Here is a 25131-nt window from a genome sequence, read left to right on the forward strand (position 1 = left end):
CCAGCCCCCCCACATCTCCATCGGGCACACAAAACTCAAAACGGTCAACCAGTTTACCTATCTCGGCTGCACCATTTCATCGGATGCAAGGATTGACAATGAGATAGACAACAGACTCGCCAAGGCAAATAGCACCTTTGGAAGACTACACAAAAGAGTCTGGAAAAACAACCATCTGAAAAACCTCACAAAGATTAGCGTATACAGAGCTGTTGTCATACCCACACTCCTGTTCGGCTCCGAATCATGGGTCCGCTACTGGCATCACCTACAGCTCCTAGAACGCTTCCACCAGCGTTGTCTCCGCTCCATCCTCAACATTCATTGGAGTGACTTCATCACCAACATCGAAGTACTCGAGATGGCAGAGGCCGACAGCATCGAATCCACGCTGCTGAAGCTCAAACTGCGCTGGGTAGGTCACGTCTCCAGAATGGAAGACCATCGCCTTCCCAAGATAGTGTTATATGGCGAGCTCTCTACTGGCCACCGAGACAGAGGTGCACCAAAGATGAGGTACAAGGACTGCCTAAAGAAATCTCTTGGTGCCTGCCACATTGACCACCGCCAGTGGGCTGATATCGCCTCAAACCGTGCATCTTGGCGCCTCACAGTTCGGCGGGCAGCAACCTCCTTTGAAGAAGACCGCAGAGCCCACTTCACTGACAAAAGACAAAGGAGGAAAAACCCAACACCCAACCCCAACCAACCAGTTTTCCAACGTAAATGTTGGAAGTGTTCAGCAGGACAGAAGCGGATTCAGACCTGTGGAATGGTCGTTCAGGTGGCAGTGCTAAAAGCGCAGCGCTGGCCACCTGAAAGGGACACTCAATGGATGGAAGAAAAATAGAGGGTTATGGGTATGAGGTAGGGAAGGATTATATTGTGTGGTGTAGGTTGGCACAACACCATGGGGAAGGGCCTGCACTGTAATATGATGTATATTTATTGAAAGGAGCATGATTTTTTTTTTTTGCTTTGCTGAATGGTCTGGATGAGGACAAGTGATTCAACTTTTGCACTTTGAAAAACATAATGCAGGGTACAAAACTGGGCACCCACTTACGAACCAATTAATCTCCAAATCTTGATCAAGGGTCCCGACCGCCTGCCCCCCTCCCTCCACAAATGTAAACTGGCATTTCTATCTCTCAGTGCTGGCTGACCCACTGCCTCCAGCTTCTCTGTTCACTCAAGATTTTTGTGTTTCTCCTGTTACTCTCTACGTATCAATCACATACAGCTGCTCTCTCGGCACACATCACCTACAAATAACGAAACACACTCAGGCAAAAAAGAAAAACATTATGCTTAACCTCTCCCACCAAGATATTCACATGTCAAAATGTGTATTAACCCTTATCTATTCTTACTGGAATTTAGACGGTTCTCTGATTTTGTTCAGAACCTTCCTTAATTATGTTTACTCCTTAACCTCTGAACAGAATAACTACAAACTGTTTTCCTCTCTCTGGTGTATATATATAAAGGAATCATTGTAAAGTTGGTGAATAGTAATTTATATATAAAACACACACAATATATATATATTTATATGTGTGTGTGTGTGTATATATGTGTGTGTGTGTATATATATATATGTATACACACACATATATATTACACACACACATATATATACACACACATACACACACATATATATACACACACACATAAATATACACACACACATAAATATACACACACACATAAATATACACACACACATAAATATACACACACACACACACACACATAAATATACACACACACACACACACACACACACACACACACACACACACACACACACACACACACACACACACACACACACACATAAATATATACACACACACACACACACACACACACACACACACACACACACACACACACACACACACACACACACACACACACACACACACACACACACACACACACACACACACACACGTAAAATGACTTTTTTTTCCAGGATATCAATTCAACTCTAGCCTCAATCAAAAAACCGTTCAAAGGCTTATGATATGCTCATTATCACTAAGAATTACTTGCTTCATGTCCACACATGAAAAAAAAACAATGTAATTAAACACGGTCTTTTTGTTCATTTATTAGGTTTGAGCTTACTTTCCTTTACAATTATTATTTTGTACATTTAATTTCCCTGGAACACTGTATTAAAAATTTGATCTTTCAAACAAATCAAGCTAATGTACCTTAAAATAAACAAGAGTTGAATAATTAATAATTAACTAGTCACCCTTTCATGTTTATACTGCAGTATAGGCTTCTGCTACTTTAAACAAGCATTCTTCATATAATATGCATAAAATTCATTATTAAAAATATATTTACTGTCCACAAAAAATGATGGTAAAATTTTCTATATACAGCTGGTCGATTTTAAACAAATCTGAAGTTTAGTTTTTCTCATCACTTTCTTTGCCCCAATTAAGTGTTTTGGCATCTCTTGAAAGATCCATGTGCTTTTGTGCAGAGAAAGACTCTCCCCTACTGTCCAACTTCTAACAGATGGCCTGGGAGAGATCCTATAACAGAAAAAGCACCATTTGCCAGTGGCAGAAATGAGGGTTGGCGAAAACTGTACAGAGTGGCAAAGAGAAGAAATCTCAAGACCTTGGCTTCTTCAGCTGGCCAATTAAAGAGCTTCTTTGTCGAAAAAGAAAATCTCACTGACATTGCTAATGCAATGACAGTAGAAAAAAGAATCAGTGTCCATATAATGCCACTCTGTGTTATCTCCACTGTCTCTTTAGCATCCTAGACAGGATGAGCGGGGGGGGGGGGGGGGAGTTCAAAGCCAACAGACTCATCAAAAACCAGGCCAAACTAACTTTCACTACATTTCTGTCCTCAAGCAGTTTGAATTTTCACTTTGATAACCTGTTTGACTCAGAACTTGCTTATACTCACTTCTTCCTAAAGCCAATCATCCATAACTTGGTGACCTCCAAACCTGACCATTATTGTACACCCCTTAATCTTGCAGTCATCGAAACCTCTACTGCTCATGCCCTGGCTTTCAACAAGTCCAGCATGTTCAACACTCTTATGTTGCTGACCAACACTAGAATTCAAAAAATCTCGATTGTGCTCTCAAATTTTTTTAATTTATTTTTGAATTTAGACATACAGCATGGTAACAGGCCATTTCAGCCCACGAGTCCGTGTCGCCCAATTTACACCCAGTTAAGCTACACCACTGGGGGAAACCAACACAGGCATAGGGAGAACATACAAACCCCCTTACAGACAGAGGGTATGAACTTGGACTCATCCACAACTTTTAACCAGTGAACCACTGGTTACAAGGAACTAAGCTCTGGATTTTCTCACTAAAGCCGCTTTCAGGTGTATTCTCTGCCAAGAATGCGCCTGCAGAAGCAGATTCAGACCTGTGGAATGGTGTTCAGGTGTCAGCGCTAAAAGCGCAGCGCTGGCCACCTGAAAGGGACAGCTACACAGGAGGTGCCTCGAAGCTCCTGTCCCTTTGGGATGTTAGGGCTGGGGCGGCCTGGCATCCCACACCAGCTGCCCCTGCCCTGACGTCCCGTGCTGGCCGCTCCAGCCACGATGCCCCGCACCAGCTGCCCCTGCCCTGATGTCCCTTGCCAGGGGGCAGGGGCAGCAGGGAGGGGGACTGTCAGGCGCTCACCAGCTGATCATCATTCCTTCACCAGCTGCTTTCAGACGGCTGCATTCAGGTGCCGAGGGGAACAGTGCTCCGATGATTATCCCTCTCAGAGGAGGGTTGGAAAGTGCACCTCGGAGAGGCTTCCTGCTCTTTCAGGTGGCCTCCCGACAGCCACATCGGGGTAGAATGTGCAGCTTTACATCGGGGTATTTTGGCTACCTGAAGGTGCCTTAAATCTACTGGTTTCTTTCTTCATTTAAAGCAATCCCAAAATCTGCCTCCTCAACCAAGTCTTTGATCATTACCTCATGTGAATTAAAAAAAAATTGATAATACTTTTGTGAAGAGCCTTGGGGTGTTTTAGTTAAAGGCACCATAAACTATTCCTGTTTGAAAGAACATGAATGAATTTAATTCTCTTAGTAGAATCCAACTTGCCTTACACCAACTGAAATGTATGGACTTAGTTGTCGCATGGATCCCAAAGACACACACCACTCATGAGTGGTGCTTTGCCACTCATTCATGGGTGACTATCACATACTGGCCATCGTTTCCATTTTCTTCAATAGACTCTGGGGATTGTTTTCTGAAAAGGGAAATTAAATCTTTGATTCAATTGCTGCTGCCCATGACAAGATAAACTCCAGCAGCATTAAAACAAAAGGTTGTGTGTTTCACAGGCTACATATACTGACTTCAGAATAACCCAAGAGTATTCCTACCAGAGAACCTTTCAAACCACGGCAATTTTGGTGCTGGACAACAGAATCTCATGCTGTGGTCAAGTCCGTCAAACTGTTAAGGAGAACTTCACAATAAATTCCACAACTTTTTTTTAAAAAACAAGTGTCCTGATTTTATGTAGCATGACTGTTAACAGGAATCATTAAACCCATTCTTACTCTATTGTGTTTCATGTATGGCTCCCATATTTGTTCAAATATTGCAATATTATTTCTTAAATTATATGTTATTTTTTTCTAATGGAATACATTTATTCATTTCTATATACCATTGTTGTATTCTCAAGTTATCTTCTAATTTCCAGGCTGACATAATACATTTTTTTGCTACGGCTAGGGCTATCCTAACAAATCTTTTTTGTGCACCATCCAAATCAAGTCCAAATTCTTTGTTTTTTATGTTACTTAGGAGGAAGATCTCTGGGTTTTTTTGGTATATTGCTTTGTGATTTTATTTAATATCTGGTTTAGATCTTCCCAAAATTTTTTCACTTTCTCACATGTCCAGATTGCATGAATTGTTGTTCCCATTTCCTTTTAACAACGAAAACATCTGTCAGATACTGTTGGGTCCCATTTATTTAACTTTTGAGGTGTAATGTATAGCCTGTGTATCCAGTTATATTGTATCATACGTAACCTCGTGTTTATTGTATTTTTCATAGTTCCAGAGCATAACTTCTCCCATGTTTCCTTCTTTATCTTTATGTTTAAATCTTGTTCCCATTTTTGTTTAGTTTTACCATTTGTTTCCTCATTCTCCTTTTCTTGCAGTTTAATATACATATTTGTTTTGAATTTTTTGATTATCATTGTGTCTGTAATCACATATTCAAAATTACTTCCCTCTGGTAACCTCAGACTGCTTCCCAATTTGTCCTTCAAGTAGGATTTCAGTTGGTAGTATGCCAACACTGTATCTTGAGTTATATTATATTTATCCTTCATTTGTTCAAAGGATAGTAATTTATTTCCTGAAAAGCAATTTTCTATTCTTTTGATCCCTTTTTTCTCCCATTCTCTAAAGGAAAGGTTATCTATTGTAAAAGGGATTAGTTGATTTTGCGTCAGTATTAGTTTTGGTAATTGATAATTTGTTTTATTCCTTTCTACATGAATCTTCTTCCAAATATTGAGCAGATGATGTAATACTGGAGAATTCCTACATTGTACCAATTTTTCATCCCATTTATATAATATATGTTCAGGTATCTTCTCCCCTATTTTATCTAGTTCTAATCTAGTCCAATCTGGCTTTTTCCTTGTTTGATAAAAATCTGATAGGTATCTTAATTGTGCGGCTCTATAATAATTTTTAAAGTTTGGCAGTTGTAAGCCTCTTTGCTTATACCATTCTGTTAATTTATCTAGTGCTATCCTCAGTTTCCCCCCTTTCCATAAAAATTTCCTTATTATTTTCTTTAACTCCTTGAAGAATTTCTCCGTCAAATGTATTGGCAATGCCTGAAATAGGTATTGTATCCTTGGGAAAATGTTCATTTTAATACAGTTTATCCTTCCTATTAGTGTTAGAGAAAACCTACCGGGGACATCTACCACCTAAAATGACAGAAGGAGAAGGAAATGAAAAGAATTGACTCAGTGGAATTTCTTGTTTATTTTTATTGAGTGACAACATTGTTTGACTGGTTTAATGTATCTTAGATTCTGTACTTTAAATGAATGGGAGGGGAGGTAGGGAGGGTGGGATGGGAAGGGGGGGGAGAAAACGACACTGTATATATTTGAAAAGAAAAATGTATGTATCTTGATCAATGTGGTTTATAGTGTGAAAAATAAATTTTTTTTTAAAAACCATTCTTACTCCAAAGAAACAAATACCTTTTATACTGTTCATGGAAGAATCTTTCTCACTACATCAGGTGCAATGTGAGAAATAAACTCCCCATTTCATTTATACAAGGTCAGAATACAGTGCCAATGGAGACTTGGTAAATTTCACTAATAGAGTGCAATTCCAGGTAACAAGATGAAAGTGTGTGGAATACTAACTAGTTTTTAGTCAGGTTGAACAGTTGCAGTTTCTATGTCTCACAATTTGATTTATCCTGCCTCCGCCCTGTTTTTCCTCTAATTTCCTACAACACACCCTCAACCACACCTCCTCCAAAACATCCCAGTGACCCTTCTATTTTCAAATGGGTGGATTGGATTTCCTTACAGCCCCAGCTGGCTTGTACTGGTAATTAGCAATTAGCAGTTTACGTTGTCTTATTAGAAGCAGCTTAATTGATTATGAGCTTGACTCTCATTTCACACATGACTGTGTGCAGGTGTTAACATGGAAATCTCAGAATTAAAAAACTTACCCACTGCACAGAGAAGAACATTTTATTTTGCAAAACAGAGTCATTTGAAAGAATACTGCCCTGTCTAAACTCATCCATGAACTTGCCCACACTGCTGAGTTTTAATTGTGCCAGAAGTTGCTTGTGCAGGAATTTTGGGAAGTTTTTTTAATTGTGTAATGAACTCTAGACCTTTGTCAAATGAATGACCCCTATCCTGCTTCATTCAGATACTCAGCTTGGTTCTATTTAATAGGTCCAATGAGCAGAATACAAGTACAGCTTCCTTCATAAGCACTTAAATAAGAAACCAAGGATTTCTGTGTTATTAATTGCTCCCAATGATTTGCATCTTATTTGCCAAGAGTTACAATTCAAATCCACTATCCCAATCAAAGTTGGATTCAAAACTCAAGCTGCGTTGCACTGAAACAAAACAAATCTGGATCATTCTCTGTGCAGATGCTTGTATTCAGAGTGTAATTATCACCACAAAATAGACCGAGTTTAGATAGGCCAAAAAAAGTGCTCCAAGCTGTGTTTTTGGCATCAAAACACCTTTGTCGGTCTTCCTAACGGAATCTTGAATGCTGCATAAAGAACGAGAACTTCATTTGTGTGGTTCATAGAACAATGTTGGTGGGTTTTCCTGTGTAACAGTGTCTGAAATTGGCACAGTCAGATTCAACATGGCATTCTTGCAGCTGTGACCATTTAACTCAGCAGGTGTGATCTTTGCAGGCAGCGCTTAAGAGGCTGTGCCACATAATATGAGCAACACTGTTTCAGCTACTGTGGAGCGTTGCAATTGAATACATGGCTGCAGCAGATGACGCAAAGTAGGCAAATGCCCCCAGGTCTGAGGAAGCTGGTGAATCATGTCAGCAGGAGGCACTTTCTTTGTCCAGGTCTTCCTGTCAGAAAGTTGGCACAGATGTCTCTGTAGGGACACAATTGCATCTTATCTGCACTTTGGGAAATATTTGTGGTCACTCGGTCTACCTTTCCTTCAGCCATTGGAGAAGGCAAAGTCTCTATTCCTTGTTGATGGAGTTGGGTGACCAACTCTTTTGCAGCAGGGAGCAACAAGCTGTGAAGTGTAGCAGAAATCACCTCAACAAAGGGTCAGGAAGGAGAGAGCGTGACTGTGACCTTGATCTCTACCTCCAAAATCGTGAAGGCATATTTGAGGATGAATTTATGATTGTAGAAGTTCAAAAGATCTCCATAAGAAGAAATATTGAAGTTTGAGCATTTAAATAGTAGTTTCAAGGAAACAGAGTTGGTACAACCTGGCCGCTGTTTGAGTAAATAGAACAGTCTATTTTCAGATCAGTGTGGCTAAAATCTCATTGCAGACAAACTTATGCAGACCAAATTAACTTGCTTTTCCCAATTTATTGTGCAAATTACAGAAAAAAGTTGTTTTGCTCGTAATTTAATGCGCTGTCCACTATTTTCAGTGAAACCCAGTCAGAAAATGAACCCAACATTTTTAGGTGAAATTCACCTTGACATGGCTTGTATTTTGCCAGTGTAATTGACATATGTCATTAACATGCAGAATGATCACCCACCTTTCCATGAGAAAATGGAATTGTAATGGGAAACATCTTTATTTGGGTTGTAAATGGCCGGAATCGGCTTCTACCATTTGGAAAATAAAATAATTTTTTTAAAATAATTGTTAGCTTCCAGTGAACAGGCAGCAAACCCTGCAGTGTCAACTCGAAAAATAAAAAAGTTTACTGTCATATAAACAATCATAATGTACAGGCACATTGAAAGCCTTGCTTTTGGTTTGCACATCTAAAAATTCAAATTAATGTTTTGCTGTGTGAATCATGATAAATTTGTGTTGTTGCAGGCCATTCAATTCATCATTGTGCTTGTATTGGTTTTTTAAAAAAAAACTGCCCAACAATATCCCATCTTCCAGTCTGCATGAGTCTGCCCAAGATTTACCGGCTGTGCAGACTTGGTTCAATGCAGCTAGGTTTATAATGCTCAATGTAGACACAGATCAGCTGTGATTCATGCCTGAATAATGAAGGCAAGGCTTGCAGGTAGCATGGGGACATAGCACAGGACCCGTGGGTAGAGTTCAGAGGTTGTGACCTGCTGTTCAGGACTCCTAGTGGTTAATATGCAGGAACTGAATTTTTAATGGGCAGCTACTGTAGGGAAGCCCATTGGTCCTGTTGGAATACAGCACCTTAATATTTTTTTTCAAAACCTAAATTAACTCAATTTTGCTTTTTTTGTGTGTCTCATTGTGGGGGGGGGGGGGGGGGGGGTGAGTGGAAGAATGAAAGAGAGGACTCCCTTAGGTCTAAACATGGGAAAAGCAACATTCCTAACAATTGCCGGGGAAGACAGAATGTTTACAGATCTGGTCTACGTGGCAATAACATTATTATTGGTAAAGCACAGTGATTTTTGTGGTGGGGGTTTTACTCTTTATGCAAAGTTGTAGGCCGAGGACTGAGAGCTCTCACACTGCTGAACCAATGTCAATGTGGTAACTCATTGCTATAAGATTCTTTCTGTTTATTTATTTTACAGAGCAGCCTTCTATATTCCAAATGAAGGAACAATCAGGTCCAATAATGAAACCTGTTCAGGAGTTGATTAATGTCTGTGGAGGAGCAAGATCCAGGGTGCTGCTTACAATATTCAGGGGGCGTGGCCACGAACATCAAGTGCACGATGAGCACATTTCTCATACTGTCTGCTGGAGTAATGGATCCTCCTTAAGCCTCTTCTGCTCCTCCCCCAGTGAACTCAACAGCTTTCTTGCTGCTTCCAACACTGGAGGTGTTGCATTTTATCCACCCCAATAATGAACAAAAAGATGCATTCTGTTCATTTCTAGGACCAGTACTGTTCACAAGAGATTGCAAACTTTTTTTAAACTTAGAAAATACACACATACATAGAGCAGACTTTCACCCTACCTCACAGTACCACCCACTGCAGTCCTGTGCCAAGGTTTCAATGGTTCTTTATTGATTGACCTACAAGTAGATACAGCTGGCCGATAGAGCTACTTGGACATTTCACTGTTTTGATAAAGAGGCCCCAATATATTTTTTGGCAGTGCAAAGCTCTCATGAGGGCCTCCAAATCCCAGATATCAATGCCAGGACATAACTCTTCGTCTTTTGGTTAAAGAGTGCAAACTTTAAAAGAGAAAAGGTACTAAAGCTAGGTGTTCTCTTGTAAAATGTTTGTAGTAGGAAGAGCAGAATTAAACATAAAAATTTGCAAATGCTGTGATCATAGTTTACACATAAATGCTGGTGAAACTTAGCAAGTCATGCAATGTTCTTCATGTAGCAAAGATAAAACCTGAAGTAATGGTTATGTATCTTTATCTTTACTGCATAAAGAACACTGCATGACTTGCTAAGTTTCTCCAGCATTTTTGTGTAAAAGGAGAGCAGACAAAGGCTTGGTGTCGAACCATCATGCTCCTACTCCATCTGAAAATGCTATCTAATCTTGGGCACAATTGCACAGAAAAATCCTCTACATGGTGTGATCATTGCTATAAATAACAGCACATGCATGGGAGGAAGAAAAACGTAATGTGCCAAAAATTGCAACAGGTAAATATTAATAGCATGCAAGCTGTAAGAAATAAAGACGGCAAAATGTATCACGACGAGCACGACAGGAAATAGTGGAGAGCAGGAAAGAATTTATCTTGGTCACATGATCCCGCCTCAACCTTGGTTAATGATATATACGAATACAGCATAGAATAGACAAGAAATAAATCTGTAAAACCTTAGAATGCAGCACTTGATTGTTGTGTGACACCGCAGCTTTTCTGGAGTAGAGAAGGTTAAAGGGAGATCTGGCATGTGTTCATGTAGGGATTTGACAGAGCAAAAAAAAATCATTCCTATTACAGGGTAAAAAAAAAAATCAGTAACTGGAAGATTTTCAGAAATACAGTGATTTCCGTAATGAAGACCTGCCAATATGCCGGCTTTGGTCATTCAAACTGAAACGAGAAAATCCTGCAATTTTCCGATCAGTGTGGATTTTTACACAGCAGGCCAGCATTGTGGGAGCAAAAGAGGCGGGATGTGCAACTCCACTGCGGCAAGATGACAAACTGGTGACAGCCTCTGGAACCTTGGCTTAGACTCAGTGTTGCTTTGTGGTGGTGTGCTCGCCCATGTGAATATTGATCCACAAGTTGTATTTTAGAGGGTGGGGGTGTGTGATGCATTGAAGAGGGCCCTATTTAAACGTTTTGTTGACCTGCTGAGTGGTGCACTACTCCAGAAGACAATGGACAAATTTGTAGAACAGGGGTATCTGATTCATGGCACAGGTAAGAGCCCTCCATGAGGAGGGTCACCACCTGTGCCTTGGTAGGTCTCTGTCTCTTCTCAGGCAGCTATATTAGTAAAGACCTCTCTTTATGGGCAGACACTTGCAAAACACAACAAAATTTGTTGATCACGAGAAGAAACAAGCTTTTATCTGGTTGCTCGAGGCGCAGGCCCAGACTCGGGACCCCGGCATCAGGACTGCTGCTGCCAAGGGACACAGCTGGAACCACATCAGGGGACGATGAATCTTCCATATTGTTCCATAGTGCTACTGGGTGTGCTGAATGTCTTGTGCCCCAGACGATATACAACGAAGTTCAAATAATGCCAGTCCAATCGCCCCCTGCCACTCCAGCCATTGTGGCCATTTACCTTGTGGTATTTCCTATGCAGGCACTTAAGCTTGCTAATATCCTGGGATGTCCCAAGCAAAGCCCGTCTCTCATTTTTTGAGCTACCTGATCTAATATCGGTCCATCTCTTACTGTGCCCATTATGTGGCTGTTTGTTTCGTTCTCCGCATGGATGGTGCGGAGCTCATGGATCTCTAAATCACTCCAGTTGGCAGACATCGTGGTCATTGGATGCTGAGAATTGACTGACTGTTAGTTTCAAATCTCACACTGAAACGTCTTGCACATTAAGCATTATCATAACGTCATATTACTTACCCGAGTTGGTCCCAGAATCCCAGAAATGCTGTTTACATTGCAGGGTCTCCAGGAATTTTACTAAGTCCCTTTGCAGAAAGAAGACGGGACTGGAATGACACCCCCATTCCATCTCTGTGCTTTTTACACATGAGGTGTTCTGGGAAAAAGGAGAAAATGTCCTGGAATGAAGTGGCTGTGTAAAAAGCATAATTGATTTAAGAAGTGGCATCAGTTTAAAAAAAAATAGCAGTGAGTTTTTAGAGATCGACAATGCACTGGGGTAAATGGAAGCAAATTCTGTTAATAAAGACTTGTAACAACATTTTCAGATCTTTGGGGAAAAGAATAAAGTAATACGATTTGCAGAACCGTTTTAGTGATTAATTTACCTGCACATACAAAGATACAAGTTTAATACAGTAAAACCCCTGGTATCTAGCACCCATGGGGATTGATAGATGCTGGGTAGGTAAATTTTCCGTTTGTTTGAGATTGTGTGTAACATGGATTGGTCAACTAACAGCAAGTCACCCCAATTTTACACTTACATATTTTTTACCTTTTTATTTTCTGCAATTTGTTTTTGCTGGTTGCTGGATTTCTTGATATCAGGGGATTTACTGTACCTTGCATCTGCACAAGTGCAGAAAAATTAAGCTGCAGGGGATAAAAAAAAACTATTTAAACTCACCAGAGGTTTGTCCACAAAGGATTTTTTTTTTTTAAAAAGCAGCACATGGTCAAATTATTTTTTAAAACTTTGAATTGTGAAACAAACTGTCATTTTTCAAGCTTATTGGAACTTCCCCTATGTTTATGAAATAATGGACCACAACGAACACATTTGGCCCATTCTACCTATATCAGCTCTTGGAATGAGCTTTCTAATTAGTCTCACCCAACTTCTCATTGTGCCCAACAACATACAGCCTCTCCCCTATTTACGACTTACAACTAACTGCACACACGACCAAAAAAATTGTATAATTTTTTTTAAATATGTAAATATAAAAATTATGCTTGATTGTACATCCTCTAGTGCTAACAGCTGCTTGTGTACAATAGTGACTGTCAGACAATATCCTGGCATTGTGTACATCACAGCATCTCTCTCAGCTCTCAGGATAAAAGAATACTGTGCAGGTACAGCAGGGTGTCGGGAGTGCAATGGGCAGTGAGATTAGTGTGGGGACAGATATCAGGTTGTCAGGAGAGGGCGGGGCAGTGGGATCAGTGTGGGGTCTGATAGCGTGAGGACTACATGCCATGTTAACATACGTCCGACTTATGTCCATTTCGAGATCTGACCAGTCGTTCAGAACCGGTATCATCCTTTTAAAATGGTGAAAAACATACATTCAAATATTAAAAAGCTTAGTCTGTTAAATCTTTCACCAGAGGAGTGGAGGGTCAGAAGCCCAATCATAGAAGATTCAACCTAGAATGGTGAGACTGTACTAGTGAGTTGAGAAGCTTGTTATAAAAGGTGATGGGCAAGATGTCCTGCTGGCTTGGGTGGTTAGATTCTCTATATATGGACATTGCTGACAACTAATTTCCTTGTAACATTGATTTAGGATGGTGCTACGAAAAACAAAACGCAAGTAATCTTTCTTCTACAAATATACAGAACACATTTAACTGCATTTCAAAACTGCAGTTCATATATTAAATGTCTCAAGCTGCTCTCAGTGATTGTCAGACTATATTTGACAACAAGCCAAATGTAACCATAAGCTCAAAGAGGGAAGTTTTAATGATAGCTTTAGAGGTGTGCAAATGAACAGGTTATCAAAACATACTGAACAGTTGCCACAATAGATTAACATTCCAGATAATTTCAAATCTCAAATCACACAACTAAGAAAGTAGTTTTCAGGAAGAGAAATAGCAAAATTAAGTGTATAAAAGTGTTTATTGAAATATATATTATTCTTAGTAATTAAATGAAATTTCATGGATAATAAGCAAGTTCACTCTTGAAGCTGTTTGAGAACCTGGAATAAATCCTACTCACAAAAACAGCAAAGAAGGTTCCTGAGGCAACAAAAGATATTGGCCATTAATGAACAACAAATTCCTCAGTTATAGCTCAAAAATGGAACCCAGGCTAAGCATACCAGAAATCTTACAAGATTTCTCCAAACCAAAATGTACCCAAACAACCTCACTGACACAATAGAAAAAAATGTGCAAGTTACACTGTCAAGGACTCGATGGGGTGCTCAGAGATCTCAATACTTAACAGCTGACATTATAAAAAAAACTTAAAGCAAAAGGCAATAGATACCACTGCCACAATTTCTAGCTGAACAGATGGGCAATTCGAAACCAGGAGAATAAATCTTCCCTCAATACATTTTATGCCTCATGATGACACAGACAATCACATTGAACATACTTAAAGTAGACTAATTTAGTCTACTAAACTACTTAGTAGACTAATTCAAAGAGATAAATAATTAAAAACTCCAAATTACACACATTCTCAGCCAAAAGATGATAATTTTCACAAATAAAAAGTCCACAGACAAGAGAAGAATAGGGCTGCTGCACTGAATTTTTGTATGCAAAAATGTTACTGAGCCAAGTAACTGAAAGAGTGAGCGATGCACTCAACTAGAAACAGCTGAAACTAGTTAACAATGTTTAAAGTATTGAATGTCAGAAGTAAAGTGAAACATTCCATAAAAAAACTCATACCAGTACTCAAGTATATGTCCCAATTTATTGTATAAATACACCCAAGAGTTGAGGGATCACAACAAACATAAAAATTAAATCTGGTATGAAGTTCCCAGGAGCAACAATAATTTCAAAGAACACATACAATACAAAAAAGAGAAAAAAATCACTATTAATCTTGCATTGCATTGATAATGGACATCCATTCATCATCAACACCTATACAGATGCACTTGGGGGTGGGAGAAAGGGCAAGATTGATCTGTGGCAGGGATTTGTCCCTCACCAGACGTTCTTTTCCATAGAGTAAAAGAGTCATTTTTTTTTGCCATCTCCAAAAACTGCACAATTCCGCCCTATGTAGTGGTGTGGCTCCACAGTAGCTTCTCCAATACCTTATTCCAAATGATAATGCATGTGAGCCAAATCGCAGAGTATCAGAATACTTTGTGACCATCTTTGAGCCTATTTTCCTTATTGATTATGTAATGTTTCGGGAAAGAATATACCAAGTATTTAAAATTCACCACTTCTATTTTTTTTCTTTCCCTGACCACCAATCTTAAAAAAAATTTCAGAAACCAAATTTCATCTTAGTATTATACTTAGGGTTACTGAATAAATGGAGTATGTTCAAATAAATATGTAGGTTTATTTTAAAAGTTGTTCCACTTCCTTAAATATAGTGAGATCATTGATTTAGATTCAACATAATTCTAAACTTCGATTTTACAACATTCAAAGGGAAAATCATTGCTGAACAGTTTCCAGCAATACACACTAAAAAGTACAGAATAAATTAACAAACCAAGATCTATAACCCTTCCACATCTCCAAGGCAAAATTATTATTTTTTTTTTAAAAATCCAAGCTTAAAATTCTTTCCATATCCAAAATGGAAAGATTTAAAATAAAAAGAAATAAAATAGGTAAAGAAATGCACTCATTTTCTACTCACCCACAACTAATTCTTACATTTTGCACAACTTCAGATTAAAAAAAAAACATCTCCAGTACTCAAATTGTTGCACTTCTATCCAAAGCACGATTATGATGGAATAGGATAATTCCATCCAGTGATACTGCACCAAGTTAAACAAAGCCAGAGAATTATTAAAATAATATCAGAGGGTCAAGTGAGAAATATTACATCAAATCAAAAATTGGAGATTTTTATATTCAGGTTGATAACTATTGAACATGCAATGTTAAACTTTCCAATTCTCTCTGGTACAAGGCAAATCCAGTGTTTATTGTTCTTGGCTGCCCTTGAGGTGGTAGTCACTTGCCTTCTTGATCTGATGCAGACTATGCAGTGCAGGTGCCCTTGTGCATCATTTGGGAGAACTTTTCAGACTACTGGCCCAGTGCTCATGTCGGAGTGCCACTACATTGTGACTTGCTGAGGAACTAGCATGTGGTGGTCACATGGCCCTGATGATCTTGTCATTTTTACATTAAAAATCCAAATTTGAGGGGGTATGAGAAATGGAGAAGGATCCAAAATTTCACAAAGTTCTTTCATCTGATACAAGCATGCACACATTAGTAGAATTCTATACATATAATGGTAGAGAGGATGGAATTATTTTTTTTTATAATTTTATTTAATATAAAACCACTTAACAAAAATTTCTCAATATTTCAAACTTAGTCCAAATACATGTGCTATTTTATATATAAAAAAGGAAGGAAAAAAAATCCTCTAAATCCTTCCCACAACCCTCCTCCGACCCCTCTACTAACTTTAAAAAAAAATCAAAGGACAAGAAAAATCACAACAGGAGTACTTCACTTTCCAATACTGAGAGAGACACTAAGAGAAAGGGAATGTTCAAGATTAATTTAAATTTTAATACCAACAGTTTATAAATATGGGCTCCATATTTCACAAAAAATATATTTATCTCTTAGTGGAATACAACTCTGAACTTCCACATGCCATCTGTCCATTCCCAAATCAGTATCCGGCTTCCAAGTTACAACAATACCATTTTCTAGCTAGTGCCAAAGCAATATGAACAAATTTTACTTGATACATGTTCAACTTTAATCTAGGTTTAATTCCTTTAACATCTCCCAGTAAAAACAACATTGAAGATGGAATTATTTTGAAGATAAACATGCAAATCCTTGCAGGAAGACTCTAGTGTCAAATATCTTGTATTGGTTGTAACTTCCAAATTTAATATTCATGTACATATTTTGCTTCAGCTGTTTTGCAAAATAACTTGAGCACTGAGATTAGAATTTTTTTTTTTTAGAAAATGAAAAATAAATTTAAATATTTTCAGTTTCACTGAAAATATATGTGGTGGCTAGAATTCCACAGCCCCAGGGTTTATTGAGATGCAAATCTTTGAAATTTACTTTTGGCACAAGTTACCTACAAATGAAAGATAATTACAGAAGGCAAGTATTTAAAACAGCTGATTGGAGATCAGGCTGAAACAGGGCATTGCTGTGCCAATAGCATTCATGTATTTGGCACAGTGGAATACAAGAATTCAACCTTCAGGCATCCTGACTATACAAAAGATTCATTGACAGGGTTGCCCATTTTCCTATATTATTTATGATACTGGGCCATAGCATCTTTTGCCTCCATTCACAGTAATTCATACAATAGAATGCACCACTACGGAGGACAGATTGATGGAAAAGTGCTGCAAATTTAAAATAAACAAACTTTTGAAGTGTGTATATAAAGAAAGCTGCTTAAAAAAAGTTGGAGCTCAGAAGATATCCAAAAGTGTGAAATATATTTGAAATTGTACTTTCCGCTCAAGATTTTGTTGAGTGCGATTTTTTTTCTCCCATCCACCTTCCTTAGAAGACAAAAAAATCAGACATGAATTTTCAAAAATCAAAATGTTACCTTTTGTCATCTTCATTCTCAATATTACTCAGATTCCAAATATTCCATCTTACATAATAGGCCGCAACATAATATTTAAAAATAGGTAGTCTAGTCATGAGCTTTGTTTCATCATTTGGAATCAAAACTTACTTACCAAGGTCATTTCTACCATCTGATTGATCTAAAAGTCCCACATTAATTAAAGCTGAAGCGCTCTTGATCCTTCCAGTTTGTGTAAAACAAGGCACACGATACAAAACAAACCAAGTTGCAATCATAACTAGAAAAGCTGTATGCTCAGCACATTCTCTCCGAAGTTCTTGCAAATCACAAAGTTCTTATTTCCCCACAATCTTCTCTTCCTGCTCATGTCTGGCAACTTTTCAAATTCAAGTCAACATAAAAGGCAGCATGCGTCCTGAACACCATTCCCATTTCTGTCCCACCTCCTGAGCCCAATATCTTCTGAAACCACTGAGCCACTGACTTGAAGTACACAGCAACATTACATCCTATTTAAAGGGGGTAAGTGCAGCACAGCTGCCACTGTGTCACGTTTCCTCTCTGAAAAAAATGATCTGGTTGACCATTGTACTGTTTGCATTTGTGCAACTCGATTTTATGGAAAAGTCAAAAGACAAAACCTCTTTTCAGATCATTTTTCCCTCTGATTGCATAAATGTCCAAGAGACTGCTTGTATTCACTTTTTAAAATTATCTCCACCACAGCTCAAGAAACAACTGCCTTTGGTAAATTTCCTCTCAAATAAAATAATGCTGCGATATGCATCATATTTACTTCATGACACAGGCAAAAATGTCAGGTCAGCTATTTTCAAACCCAGTTTTAAAAGTCTAACACCTCAACACATTTTCAATGAAGCATTAAAACAACTATTAAGTACACTGGTAAAAAGTCTAACATTACTTTTAATTACCTCTGCACAAGTTAAGGTGGAATTTACAATGCTGCTGGTAAACATTCTTGATAAATGGTCATAGTTCAAAAATATATCTGTAAAACAAAACTATATACAAGCCATACAAGACCAATTATTAGCCTTAAGTGCAATCACTGGTTTTCAAATATTCAATGACAAAGTTGCAAGAGTTACAATTAACTAGGTCTTCATTGAAACATTGAGATAATTAAATTTATAGAAATTGTTTCAATATCATTTTCTTCAAGAAACATATAATCCAGCCTAGTTAAAACAAAATTGTTTTCAATGTGTACAAGGCACTAAACATTAAATATGAAAATTAATTGCACAGAGTCCTGCTCCAGATACAGTGCTCCACGTGCTTCCAATTAGCTCTGGCAAAAGCCAAACCACTTTTCACAGATGTTGGCCAACCAGTTGGTAGACCTGTTGTCTTCTTCTTTCTTTGGCTTGGCTTCGCGGACGAAGATTTATGGAGGGGGTAAAAAGTCCACGTCAGCTGCAGGCTCGTTTGTGGCTGACAAGTCCGATGCGGGACAGGCAGACACGATTGCAGCGGTTGCAAGGGAAAATTGGTTGGTTGGGGTTGGGTGTTGGGTTTTTCCTCCTTTGCCTTTTGTCAGTGAGGTGGGCTCTGCGGTCTTCTTCAAAGGAGGTTGCTGCCCGCCAAACTGTGAGGCGCCAAGATGCACGGTTTGAGGCGTTATCAGCCCACTGGCGGTGGTCAATGTGGCAGGCACCAAGAGATTTCTTTAGGCAGTCCTTGTACCTTTTCTTTGGTGCACCTCTGTCACGGTGGCCAGTGGAGAGCTCGCCATATAATACGATCTTGGGAAGGCGATGGTCCTCCATTCTGGAGACGTGACCCACCCAGCGCAGCTGGATCTTCAGCAGCGTGGACTCGATGCTGTCGACCTCTGCCATCTCGAGTACTTCGACGTTAGGGGTGTAAGCGCTCCAATGGATGTTGAGGATGGAGCGGAGACAACGCTGGTGGAAGCGTTCTAGGAGCCGTAGGTGGTGCCGGTAGAGGACCCATGATTCGGAGCCGAACAGGAGTGTGGGTATGACAACGGCTCTGTATACGCTTATCTTTGTGAGGTTTTTCAGTTGGTTGTTTTTCCAGACTCTTTTGTGTAGTCTTCCAAAGGCGCTATTTGCCTTGGCGAGTCTGTTGTCTATCTCATTGTCGATCCTTGCATCTGATGAAATGGTGCAGCCGAGATAGGTAAACTGGTTGACCGTTTTGAGTTTTGTGTGCCCGATGGAGATGTGGGGGGGCTGGTAGTCATGGTGGGGAGCTGGCTGATGGAGGACCTCAGTTTTCTTCAGGCTGACTTCCAGGCCAAACATTTTGGCAGTTTCCGCAAAGCAGGACGTCAAGCGCTGAAGAGCTGGCTCTGAATGGGCAACTAAAGCGGCATCATCTGCAAAGAGTAGTTCACGGACAAGTTTCTCTTGTGTCTTGGTGTGAGCTTGCAGGCGCCTCAGATTGAAGAGACTGCCATCCGTGCGGTACCGGATGTAAACAGCGTCTTCATTGTTGGGGTCTTTCATGGCTTGGTTCAGCATCATGCTGAAGAAGATTGAAAAGAGGGTTGGTGCGAGAACACAGCCTTGCTTCACGCCATTGTTAATGGAGAAGGGTTCAGAGAGCTCATTGCTGTATCTGACCCGACCTTGTTGGTTTTCGTGCAGTTGGATAATCATGTTGAGGAACTTTGGGGGACATCCGATGCGCTCTAGTATTTGCCAAAGCCCTTTCCTGCTCACGGTGTCGAAGGCTTTGGTGAGGTCAACAAAGGTGATGTAGAGTCCTTTGTTTTGTTCTCTGCACTTTTCTTGGAGCTGTCTGAGGGCAAAGACCATGTCAGTGGTTCCTCTGTTTGCGCGAAAGCCGCACTGTGATTCTGGGAGAATATTCTCGGCGACACTAGGTATTATTCTATTTAGTAGAATCCTAGCGAAGATTTTGCCTGCAATGGAGAGCAACGTGATTCCCCTGTAGTTTGAGCAGTCTGATTTCTCGCCTTTGTTTTTGTACAGGGTGATGATGGTGGCATCACGAAGATCCTGAGGCAGTTTACCTTGGTCCCAACAAAGCTTGAAAAACTCATGCAGTTTGGCATGCAGAGTTTTGCCCCACGTGCTTCCAATTAGCTCTGGCAAAAGCCAAACCACTTTTCACAGATGTTGGCCAACCAGTTGGTAGACCTGTTGTGACCTCCTGTGAACTCCCATTCTGCCCAGAAGTAGTAAATAAATGTTTAACCACTTGGCTACCAAGTATGCAAATGAGCACAAGGCATGAAGACGGATGTCTGGAACTTAAGAAATTCCTGTGAACTACCTTAAAAAGGTAGAGAGCATTTAAAAAGACAAAAGATCTTTGCACATCATTTTCTCTTCTACTTTTTGAACAATGCCAGTGTAAACATTATTGTTTTTTTATTTAGGCAAAAAAAGCAAAATGGACAGAGTTAGATTGTGTGCATGGAGACATTAAGCATTACTAAATTAACTTTGAAATAAATCAAATCATTCTTAAATTGATAGATTTGAATTATATCAAAATCTAATTTTGCTCATTTATAAGCAATTTAAGTCCTTGTTTGAAAAGTGATACTGAAGTACAATTTATTGCAAAATAGTTAATTTATAGAAAAGCAACCCTTTTGAAGCATTTAATTCTTAACTTTCTTGGACTATTAACAATATTCAAAAATCAGACTGCATATCATAGTAATTCTCATTTGAAAAACCAGCATCTCACATTCAACAGAATAAAAGATAAAGCATCTGCTGCATTAATCTGCGCCAGATAGCAAACCACCTTCTTTCACATCACACGTGGAACCCTTACTCTGGAAGAGTCAGTCTGTCAAAGGCTTCCTGAATGCAAGCTGGAGAAAAGAGGAGCTCTAATAGCAGATCCAAAAGTGACGTGCTCCATGGTTGGGATCATGCTCAGATTAGTAACCCTTTGAATGAAAAACTATCTGTAGCGATACTGAATCATGGCTATGCAGTGATAATTAAAGGATAGCAATTCTGTCGTGAGTTTTTTTAATCCAAGAAAAACTAAAATTGTGAAGGTTAACCAACAAGGAGCAATAAACATCTTTCAAATACACAGAAAGAGCTTGCTGTTTTTCTTTTATGTACCCATTAATTTGTTACCATGCAGGAATTAAAGCACAAAAAAAACCCCAAATATTTGTGTGTTTAGAGGAGTGAAGGGTCATAGACATCAAGATCCTCCCACAAAAAAATTGAGAGAAATCAACCAGCTGCTTCTTTCTAGGTGGATGTCCAATGCAAAAAAAAATGAATTGTAAAGCTGTATTAGAAAAGATTTGGTTCCAATAACAACTGTCAATGAACCTCAAACCAGTTTCAAATGTCACCTGAACTATTTAATGGTCTTCCACTTATTTTTTTCACAGCACAAAGTGAAGTGTGTTAGGATTAATGGAGTTTACAATTCCCATCTTGAAGAAAATAATTCACAAAGAGTAAAAGTAACCTGGATTCTGACCAGGAAACAGCAGCCGACATACAGGAAGGGTGCAAGTCCAAGCAGCGTCCAGCTTGAACAAATAGGTCAGCTCTCCTTTACTATCAGGAGCCCGGAACTGTTCTTGGAGCTGTGGGCTCCTTATTGAATGGGAGGGAGTACCTCAAGGGAAGTATTTCTCCAGTCTGAAAAGCAAGGTCTACTTGTTCATCAGAGAACCTAACATTAGATGGTGTCTGGATAAAGGCCTGGTACTGGCCATAGTCCAGAACACAGCAGATTCTGATTAGACTGGGTGTCAATTCTTATCCTGACTGGAGAGAGAGCTAAAGTTTGAGAGCAAACTTTCACCCAACTGAACAAGAGTTTATTACTAATGGTTTTTTTTAAATTATTATTTGAAAACTGTTCAAAGGATCATCGATCCCACACCTCAGATCCTGTTTCTTTATGATGGGTGACTTCACTGTATTCATCATTTCCTATTTCATTAAATTACACTTACAGTAGACAACGTTCAAAATGCTGCATTGTGCGTGACCTGTTCAGCTCACACAAGTTAAAGACTCTCACGCAGGGAAGCCCTTTCACACCATGAATCATTAAAACAACCCAAATGCTGCGTTCGACAGCCAACATTGTTCATGGATTCAACTTCAACGTTTCAAGATCGCCAAGGCTTCAACTTGTAAAGATGTCAATCTCTCAAGCAACGAACTAACTATTCCTTGCCCGGCCCACGAGATAAAGTGGCTATCGGCCAGCTGTGTAAAAAATGTCCAACGATTCATCAACTCTTGAAGCAGGTTCACCTTCCCATTCCACGGCAATCTCGTTGAACTTTGCACAATGACTCCGAAAGCCACATTTACGCAAAAGTTGATTTTAAAAGAAACCACAACTAACTGGCGTCCCCACAATTGGAGAAAGTTGCTTTTCTGTTTAAAAAAAAGTGTAACCAATCCAATAGCATCTAAACCTCCCCCCCCCCACACGAAAATTCAACCACTTAAAGAGACATACGTACCCCGCCGGATTTAATGTCGAATAGATTCCTTAGCGGAGCATATCGAGGGCTGACAAGTGCAGTAGATGTGGATTGAGAGCAGGCTCGGGTCCTCCTCCAATGCCCGACGCGCTCTAACCCGCAATAGCTGCTCTACTCTCTCAACGGGACCGGCGCCAGGGTTCCGCTGCATCCCACCATCTATTTCCAAAGTTCCCTCCCATCAATAGTCAATTAAACCGACCATCGGAAGAACAATTGCTTGAAATAAACAGATGTGTGTCAGTGTATGTGTGTGGGGAAGGGTAACATTTTATATATAGCTACCTACAGGCTCTCGCACTCGCTGGCCAGCAGCAGCTGCCCGTGTCCACTCTCCCCAAACTGGTCCAAGATCCCCCCCCACTCCGGAGTCCCCGACACTGACGTTCTCAACACTTACCCTTAGTGACAACTCTCCGTCCACTCCGAGGAGGAACCCAGCGGGAAAAGGGGTGACTGTGCTTTTTAAAAAAATAACAAAAATCTAAAGTACTTCACACAAATCTCGCCCCACTCTCACAAACGGCTACAAAACAATGGAACGAACGTGTGCCCGTGCTATCCCATTCCTCCAAACTATCTGGGTCCCTCTTCAGTCGAACTTCTTCATATTGTTACAATGAAACAAGTCGAGACAGGAGCGAGACACTCGACACAGCGGCCGCCGCAGACACCTCGCTGATTGATGGGCTGCGCAATCGCTCATAGGCTCTCCCCAACCGTTCCAGCCCGCCCGCCGCCCGCTCACAGCTTATCGGCAGCGGGTCCTCCCAGGACGGATGGGATCGTGAGCCATTGAAGAAGAAGGCGAGGTAAATGAAGCTCCCCCTTTTGCATCTCGCCCATTCAGAGCGGCGTCATTCAGCCGTGCGTGGGGGGGGGTGGAATTGCTACAAGGCTGGGAGGAATACAGCGAGCGAGTTATTTGTTACAGGATCCAGGGGTTGTTCCTTCAACCTGTTATGCAACAAGAGTCATTCGTGAGATGCACTCGGACCGTAGCCAACAGCTTAGGGAAAGGTTGATCAATGAGCTTGCACACACGAGCCAGCCTCTTTTGTGGTGCAAAACTCGATCGGCAAGGTTTAAAAAAAAAGGTTATTCCGGATGATATTAACACATTCAAATGGTTACATGGGGAAAAGTATCTCGTATATCGAAGGCGCGGCAACGTGAAATACGAGACCAAGAGTAGGTTTTCTTCGAGCCAGCCTGATTCGGCCGAAATTTTGCATGTATAAATAGAAAATGAAGTAGTAAAATGCCAGTGGAGTGCGTCACCTTGCAAATCGGAGAGCACTGAGGCGGGATTTCCGCTTGGTCCCAGTAAATCACCCCTCATTTTGGGTTAGTTTCCGGTAAGTGCTGGCGACGACTGGAGTTTGGAGCCCGGTCAAGACGTACAATAGTGTGTCAACGCTGCCTATAGCGTAGCTACTATGTTACATGCCGCCTGTACTTATAATGCGCCTTCCACGTTGTAAAAGGTCCCTAAGCACTTTGCATAGGAGATTGGTGTAGGCATATTGGACCCAAATCTTGGCTAAAGGTAGGTGTGTAGCAAGAATTTAGAAGGGGAGAGGGGCCGGAAGGTAAAATGGGAAAATATCAGATTTCCTGGGATAGCCATTTGAAGGTATAGGCATCCGTGTGGAAGATGTACAATAGTGAACACACTTGAAATCCTGGAGGAATTCAGCTGGTCTTTTCAGCATCCATAGGAGACAAAGATATTTTGCCGACGTTTCGGCCCCAGCCCTTCTTGGAGGGGGGAAAAAATTAGAAGCAGGATGTATCAGAAAGTCTCAAAATTCAAACAGCGGGGGAGGAATCCGTGATGAGGTAAAAATTGATCACGTCTGAGTGAAAGGAGACAGGGAATGGAGAGAGGACGGGGAAGCAGTGGGTTGGTTTAATGCAAGCGAGAGAAGTTGCTATTACTGCCCTCCAGTTGGAGGGTGCCCAGTTGGAAGATGAAGCGTTGTCCCTTCAAATTTCTGGGTGGTCTTAGTCTGGCACTGCATGAGACCACGGACAGACGTGTCAGCAAGGGAATGTGATGGAGAGTTGAAATGGGTGGCTGTGCTATTGCGGCAGGACGGTGTAAAAGTAGCTGTGGGAGTTGATGTATTTGTAGAAGGTGTCAATCGAGAGTTTGTCTGCTGAGAGGGAGACAGAGATCGAGGAAAAAGAGAGTGTTGCTAAAGAATTTGTTCCAAGTAAATTTGAGGTCAGAGAGGAAATTAGCAGCAAACTGGATGAAGTCAATGAGCTCATAATGGGTACATGAGGCAGCACCAAAGTTGTCATCGATGTAGCGGAGGAAGAGTTGAGGGGCCTTGCCTGTGTCGGT

The 25131-nt window shown here is 40.3% G+C and overlaps 1 protein-coding gene across 2 annotated transcripts in view; it reads right to left on the reverse strand.

Moving 5' to 3' along the window:
* sertad2b (SERTA domain containing 2b) overlaps positions 1-23586 on the reverse strand; it is a 93756-nt gene extending 70170 nt beyond the window's left edge. The window contains exons 1-2 of one of the 2 annotated variants that reach the window (XM_069931740.1): positions 23179-23586; positions 11743-11881 (exon numbers count right to left, since the gene is read on the reverse strand). The gene's annotated coding sequence lies outside the window, so the exon portion shown is untranslated. The remainder of the gene's footprint in view (positions 1-11742; positions 11882-23178) is intronic. The other variant, XM_069931737.1, reaches the window with a different exon arrangement.
* Positions 23587-25131: the final 1545 nt, after the last annotated feature.

Source organism: Narcine bancroftii, chromosome 4 (genome assembly GCF_036971445.1).
Source record: "Narcine bancroftii isolate sNarBan1 chromosome 4, sNarBan1.hap1, whole genome shotgun sequence".
NCBI lineage: Eukaryota > Metazoa > Chordata > Chondrichthyes > Torpediniformes > Narcinidae > Narcine > Narcine bancroftii.